The 8,128-nt window shown below is 42.3% G+C and overlaps 1 protein-coding gene across 1 annotated transcript in view; it reads right to left on the bottom strand.

Annotated features, from left to right (window-relative positions):
* Positions 1-8,128, bottom strand: part of LOC108692683 — a 51,360-nt gene that overhangs the window by 29,037 nt on the left and 14,195 nt on the right. The window lies entirely within an intron of this gene.

Below are 8,128 nucleotides of genomic sequence, written 5' to 3'. Positions count from 1 at the left end.
GAGAGAGAGAGAGAGAGAGAGAGAGAGAGAGAGAGAGAGAGAGAGAGAGAGAAGACGGAGTGGAGGAGGGGCGAAAGATTGCGAGATTGACGAGGTAGTTGAAAGAGAGAAACGACGAGAGGAGAAGGTAGTAAAACGGAGAAGAGACCAAAACGAAGAATATATAGCGGCTTTGATGAGCTGGAACGAGAAGGAGCACGAGGAGGAGCACACGAGGATAGGGGAGGAGGGTTCCGTTTCGTAGCGGCGGGTGGATTAGGTCGGAAGGAACAGTAGAAGGGTGCGAGGTAGGAAAGGGTAGCAACAGGTCGGCAAGCATAATGTAGTCTCTTAGATATACAGGATGACGCGTCTAAGGGTTTTCGCACCGCAATCGCCATGAGTCGATATATCGGCTTTTGATACTGTCGGTTTAATCCTTTTTTAACGCGGCGATTTTTCAGTATTACAATTTATCGATAAAAGGATTTCATTTGTTAACGTCTTCGAATTATTGCCGCGTAAATTTTTGATCATTCTACTTTCTCCTGATAATTTCTAATAAATAATGAAATTATATATATCAGAATAGCAGGATCAAATTAACCCTAGTAAGCTATTGTTATTTTTGATTATCTTCCTGGTACACACAACTGTAACTTGATTACGCAATATTTCTGGACTGAATACGTATTTTTTAGTTCAAAACATGTTTATATCTCGAAATTTAACCTCGAAGTCAGACAAAGACAGATAAATATGAATTAAATAAATATTTTATTTTCAATTACAATAATTACAATACTTCAAAGAAATTTTATTGAAAAAATTCGCAAAAAATGACTACTTTGGAAAAAAATTTTTAAATTTAGTCTTGGTCTTCAAATTATACTATAAAAAAGTTACAGCAATGTAAAAAATCGCATCCGTTGGACTCATGAGAGTGGTTGGCTTGGGTTGAGACATAAATAATAAAAAGAGATATTAACTTTACGATTCGAGTGTCAAGAATGTAAATGATTGATTTTTAAGAATTCTAAAAGGAAAATCTAGTAGAACAAGCTCTAAATCGATCACGATCATATCGTTTAATGACGAAAAAAACGTTTCATTAAAAGAACAAGATACTTTAATTCTTATTAATATAACTTGTATCCCCGGAAATACGGGTTTTTTTTTGAGACAAAAGTACACTAACATGTACCAATAAAAAGTGAACGCGTATTAATATGAGAAACTGAATATATTTGCATTAACAAAATAAAAGTTGGTTGTTTCCTAGTTTAGCCAGGATTAATTTCCGGTTACGCCTATCGCTCCATACATATGTAATACGACGCGACGCAACGGCGCGTTAGTGATAGTGCGTGTTGTTTCCAAAAGAAAAATAGCTACGGCGTTACAGCTGAATTACAAGTAACAAAGTTAATCGCGATCCTTGACGCGCCCTCGCGTGCGCTCGGTCATGCGTGCACGCGCGCTTACGCATAAGCGCTTACGCATACTCGGAATCGGAGCGTATTCGCCCTCGTTACTCGTTACCGCGTGCACGCGTGCACGCGTGCAATAACGACCAACCGTCAATAACCTGTCAATCCGCAGGTATACACCGTATCGGAGGAGTACACGTGACGCGCGCAGCGCCCATCGATAGTTGCCTGTCGCACGAATGCGAATTATTATGATCGGCCACCTCTCTTTCACGAGTCTCTCGTGTACAAGATAGAATATTTCAGCGCATTTTGAATTGAAGCCTTCGGACGTAGACCGCTTGTATATACGTGGTGTCCAAGACGAACACGCGGATGATTCAGTGTTTGTCTATCTTCTGACTTCCGGATGCGTGTACAAATAAATCATTAAATGAAAGTGTCGGCGGTGCGATGACGTAAAATATAATCGGCGATCTTGTCTTTGAACAGAAACTACCTCTAGATGGAAATCGCTTTTTTGTGCACAGTTTATTTTGGACTTTGCACTTTACTTTCCGTCCAACATGGAGTCAACTTTTCCTTACCATACAAAAGAATGGAGAAGTCCATATTCGATCATTTATAATATACATTATAAACGATAGAAATTAAAGGATTATATTCGAGGACTATTCAAGGACGGAAAGAATAATTTTACTAAAGTATCTAAAAACTTAACTTGACACAGATCTAAAAATAATTTTATTGGTCTATCAAAACTATGTACGGTATTCAAAGTAGTTGAGAATGTTAAAACTTTTTGCAACATTATTCATCATTGAGATTCCTACATAATTATTTTGATGACTCAATAAAATTATTTTCAGATGTGTACTATTTTTTTCTTATCCTTTTCTTTTTCCTTGTTTACTTAAAAATTTTGTAATTATTCTTACACCGTTAGATCTATTCTTTTACGTCCTGTTATATTAATGTTTTATTTAGCTTGAGAGGATGCTATCTTAAAGCGCGTGATAAATAAAGCTATCTACCCAGCTAAATTTTTTACTTCAGCAATATCGTTCTTGCTTTAGTAGCTTTTGAGTTATGTATGAGTCACACTATTTCTAGGATACGTTACGTATTTATGAAAAATCGCCAACAAATGAATTAGAAAAGAAAGTTCCTTGGAACTCCCTTTGATAAAGCTCTTTCTGACGTAAGCCCCTAGGAACTTTCTTCGCATACTCAACCGACTCAGTCGGTGTTGGAAATCTGGCCGCGTGTTTTACAAACACCCCGTACGTACGTGTCGGCGTGTGATAAATAAATGGCGGTGACGAAAAAGTCGGCGCGCGAGGCACGGAGGTAGACGGGTGGAAACGAACGGGGGTTCCGAAGGAGGCGAGGTCCCGACAACGGCCTAATTTTTCATTTCCATCGCTCCCGCCGCCAGCAGCGGAGTGGCCGGGGGCCGCGGAAAGGGAACGGGGTGGACAAGAGGGTAGTGAGAGAGAGAAGGGAGAACAGGTTTCCAGGTCGATAGGGTACCCCTATACTGGGCCCTACGAGCCCCGCGTATCTACCTGACGACGCGAGCCCTCTACGCGGAGGGAAAAATGCTGAACAGGTGCTCGTAAAAATCTGACACCTTCGACTTTTCTCGCTCCTTCTTCCTCCTCTCGTTCTCTTCTTCCAATCGGTCAGGCGAATTATAGGGTCGAAACTATCGCGAGCTTCCTACTTGTGACTCCGATTACGCCGCAATCAGCGGGAATCTTGTCTTTTAACTTCCGCTTTCACAATTGCGTAGCTCGAGTATTGTTATCCGCACAACAGATAGACGCGGGAAAACTTAAACTCTATTATCGTTAATTGATGTCCGATGATGTTGATGAAACTATATATACGGAATAATTGCAAAGAATCATGTATTGTATTTCTTTATTTGGAAAGAATCATGTATTAAACTTCTTTATTTCGCAAGAAAGAAACGAATGATTTTTTCTTCTTTTCCTTCGTTTTCCATGATTAAAAGGATTTGTGATTAAAAATTCAAGAACGAGAAGATCGAGGATCTTAAAGAATCGCCCATCTTCCACACCTTCTCTCTGCTTAATTTCGCAAAAGATCTTTTCCCTCTTACATTTATTCTTCCTTATCAAGGGAATACGAACACATTCGTGTATACTCTTCTATTATTCCCAGAATTCCTACATCTTCTCCCGATTATTATTCATCGGTCATATTGAATCTCTCTCGACTGCATTATCAGCGACCGCACTCAGAATGATCGATAGACGATCACCAACATCAGCCAAGTCGACGTCTCCTCCGATATCCGTCGGTCCGTCAAATTTTACCCCGTGACAACACAGATGAGGGTTAAGGAGTCCTCGTTCTCCCTCGCCTTTCTCTCATATGTGTGCGCGAGTCAGGGGTCGTGCACACTCCGCTTCACCATCGGTGGGTCGATATATGCAGCCTAGGCGACGGGGAAGAGGGTGGCCGGGATTCCCGCGCGCGCTACCCCTCTGCCCCCACACGACATGATGGGGGCGACTGAGCCGGCTGTCATTTCCACATACAGCCCCCACGCTATTTCGAGGGCCGAAATTTCCGATTTCTAACAACGCACCGGGTAGAAGATGCCTTTTTCTTTCGAGATTAACAGTGTGACTTATATACTTTTCGAAAAATTTGCTCGATTTTTTTAGATGAATCAGACTTTAGAAATAGATTTTCAGTAAAACAACAGTTTAATTTAATTGTTCGACAGTTCGAGAAGATCGATTTTCGCATTAAAGGAATGAACTTTCAATGACTTCTCGTACCGTTTGTTGCACTAAACTTTTAGTTTGCACCTAGAAACGATTCCAATGAGATTAGAAATGTGCGTCCAAGACGGTCGACAACGTCCATCGTGTTCGTAGCTATAAACCAAGGTCCGAGGGACCGAATCCTGAAGGCCTTCTTTAAGCCTCTTCAAAGAAGGCCCGAGAAGAGAAGGCTCAGTTTGAGAGGACAGGTTCTCCATCCTTCTTCAGTGCCTCTCTCGTCGAGTTTCACCTACACGCTCCGGCTCCTTCGTCGGTCCTTCTCTCGATCCACGGATCTCGCGTTCGCTGATAGTGCTCGCTCACTGCCAGAACACCTGGCCAGCCGAGCGAACCGAATCGAACAAAATCTTTCGAACACGCATCGAAGAATTTTTCACCGTCATATATTCTGTCAGTTTGTATTTCTCTGTTATGTGATAACGAAGCTTGTCGTGAACTATTATATAGATCGAATCATCTTCTCAAAAATTCTAATTTCCGCTTAACAAAATTCAAGGACAAGACTCGAATAACATTACAAATTTAATGAAACGTAAATCGGAAAAGTCCTTCTAGTAAACAAAATGAGAACCTCGAGCTGAAGAAACAGGAGAAGAGAAAAAGACCGAGAAAAGAGAGAAGCACCGATCTTCGAAGAAGACAGAAAATGCAACGTCGAAGAAAGACAGGAAGCCAAGGAAAGAGACTGTGATAGTAGAGGGGAAAGAGGGACTAGAGAAGGGGCCGAAGGACGAAGAGACGAAAGAGGAAGAAGCAATGTAGTGAGAGCCAATGAAGGAGGATAGAGGGGAGGACGACGAAAGACGAAAAGAGAAGAAAGAGACTCCAGTTTAGAAGATAGGCAGAAAGAGATAGAAGGAGGAACTCTCTTCGAGCGAGAAGACCGAAGCGGAGCGAAGAGAAGAGGACGGTGAAGATCGAGAGATCAACAGAGAGAACGTGAATATACGAGTAGTAGTAGTAGTAGTAGGAGGAAAAGGACAGATATAAAAGGGTTTTAAGCTAGGCACAACATTCCAGGACCCGTCCGTCCGTCTATCCGTTCCTTCATCCCTTTCCTAGAATCAGGGTCAGCACCGCTAAGAGAGCGTCATGAGTAATGCACTTTGTGTTGCATTCGAGCCAGATTATACTCACCACGTTGTGTTTGTCATCGTGTGTAAAGACACTCGACGTATCTTCATTGAGTCACGGAATACGTGGCTCTGAAAGGAATCGCTGTGTTTTCAGGCACCGCCTGACGTGCCTCCTACAAGTCCCGAAGTTCCACGCGACTCTACCTTCGGTTCTATGCGTGTTATTACTCTGGTTTCTTGTTACATGCCGTGAGCAGTAACAACGATTCGATAGAGAGACCACCCGTTAACGTTTTAACCGCTACAACTGATCGAATGTTGCATTTGCATTTCCTCGGAAACTGTAGCATATGTATTATATATATCATACATATACATATTTAAAAGCATGTTTTTGTTAAAGGATATTAAAAGATCTCATTCATCTTTTTTATCTCACGTTATGTCATACATTATCGACGAATACGGAAATGAAACGGAAAAAAATATAGTCGTCACATCTGGGCGAGTGCCATAACTCTCGAGATTGCAGAGACATCATATATACGTACAACGTGGCAATCAAGTTGTCAATATAGAACGAAATTGCGCGTTTAAGGGCTGATTGTATACGCGAGCTATTCCGAAAATAAAACGAAAAAAAAAACTGTGCAGCAGTAGCTTGCGCGAAAAATTTGCATTCGAGACTAGCTTTTAAAGGGACGAGAGAGCTGAGAGAGCTATTTCGGAATTTTGCACGCTTTTCCATTTACTCTCTCGAGCTGCTGAGGATCAAGGATCAAGGATCCATCCGCACGATTTTCCAGCTAAAACTTTCACCCGAGTGAGAGAGGATGCGGAGAGACAGCCTCGGACTATTATCGATCGCCATGATTACCCGTATAGAGTATCTCGCTACTTTTTGTTTAAATACTCACTGACGCAGAATACGTCCACTTAATGACAGTCCTCAAATTAATCAGAAATCTGATCCAAGTACAGAAATTCACTGCGATTGAATATACCTGTTATTAGAGTAAATGAGCAAGGATTTATAATTTTAGCTTTCTAAGAGTTTGTCTTAATTTTTTCTTTGCACAAAGCATGGAGTAATATGATTGTACAATTTTAGATCAATACACTTTCTTTTTCTCTCTCTCTCTCCCTCCCCCCCCCCCCCCCCCCCCCCCCTCTCTCTCTCTCTCTCTCTCTCTCTCTCTCTCTCCAAGAACATAATTCTTGCGTTTGAATCAAATCTTGGGGTATCCATCATGCAGCATCTCGCACTATTCTTACGTCCCTCGTTAGCCGTTATCTACGTTGTGATCCGCGATCCTCAGCTACGGCTGGTCGTACGTAGAGGCACGTAAAAGCTTTGTGTTTTCGGGGGCTACGGCAAACAAAGTGCGCCCGAGGAGGACTACGGGGCTTCCCGGGGTAGGTCGCTAGGCAACTGGCGCCCCACTATTGCCCGCGGTGCGATGCCGCGTTTACGGGGTGTATCCGAATTAAATGACTCCGCACTGCGCGATGCTGGCGTTTTCTCCCTTTCTTCTTTCTCTCTCTCGTTGAATCTCATCGGAGATTCCGTGTCCACTGAACACGTAATCGTGCACGTTGCTCGCGAGGAACTCTGTGGAATCTCAACGACTATAACGATACATGTCTCGTCTGTCAACCGAATCAAGAAATAAAGAAAAAAGGAAGACGAGAAGGCGATATAAATATTGGATAAGCGAAGATACGAATGCAAAAATGATCACAACGTGCTGTCATTTGGAATATTCTACAATTGCATTTCTTCCGTTTGCTTCTACATTCTAATGAAAAGTTTCCCGTTTAATGCCTACATTTATTGTCTTGCGTACAATAATTATAACAATGTATGGATAACGATGTACATATTAATTTATATCTATATGTGCATTACATATATTTCTTTATTCTCGGTGAAAAATTTATCCGTGATCTGAGACTCTATTTTCTTCAATGTTTTAGATTTATGGCTATTTGTCGAAAGAGTGGCTCGCGTCATGCCAACTTAATTTTGTTGCTCGCGATAGAGTTAGTTCCAGCCGCGCTCGGTTAAGACCGATCGAACAAGTCGGTCTATGTTTCACGTCGGTCCGACGTAGTAGCCTTGGCACCAAGCACGCAGGAGAGATCGCGGTGTCAAGTTTCGGCGGGGTTCCGCCAGTACAATCACACGTTAATGGTTAATTCTGGCATACCCCCATAAAGCCCCGCGGGTTCTTAGGAGCGCTTTTAAACCATCGGGCCCCGTACGAAGGAGAGGAAATTAAAGTCCCTCGGGCCGCTCTCTCTCTCTCTCTCTCTCTCTCTCTCTCTCTCTCTCTCTCTCTCTCTCTCTCTCTCCCCTCTCCCCGCCCTCCCTTCCCACCGTCCTGCTTCTGTCCGCCGCGACTGCCCGCCGTTCGTAAATTGGAGTAAACTAGATCTAACTTAACCCGAAGAGATCCGAGCGCCAGACCTAACCCAGAACCATGGCCGCGATACATATGACAAATAAACGTACGCGCCGACTTCACATTTCTAACGCGTGGCCAAGATCGACGCCTTCGAGATTCTAACGGATGATTCTCTTCGCCTTTTCTCTAAGTGCATACAAGGTGCCTCGATAAGCCTTTTTTGGTTCCAAAAATGGAATTTCCAATTTCGTTTCACTGGAAAAGACAGCGCTTTAGAGCTTTCGATATTCAGGATCTATTTCATTTATCATTAAGTTTATAATTAATGATCTAAAATTAAAATTTGCTCGAATTCAGACGAATAATAAGGTTTATCTGTTTCATTGCATCTCGTATTCAATCGCTTCTAATTT

This window comes from Atta colombica, unplaced genomic scaffold, assembly GCF_001594045.1.
Source record: "Atta colombica isolate Treedump-2 unplaced genomic scaffold, Acol1.0 scaffold78, whole genome shotgun sequence".
NCBI classification, from domain to species: Eukaryota; Metazoa; Arthropoda; class Insecta; order Hymenoptera; family Formicidae; genus Atta; species Atta colombica.
The sequence above is the reverse complement of the archived record's forward strand: the minus strand, read 5'-3'. Positions and strand labels throughout refer to the sequence as shown.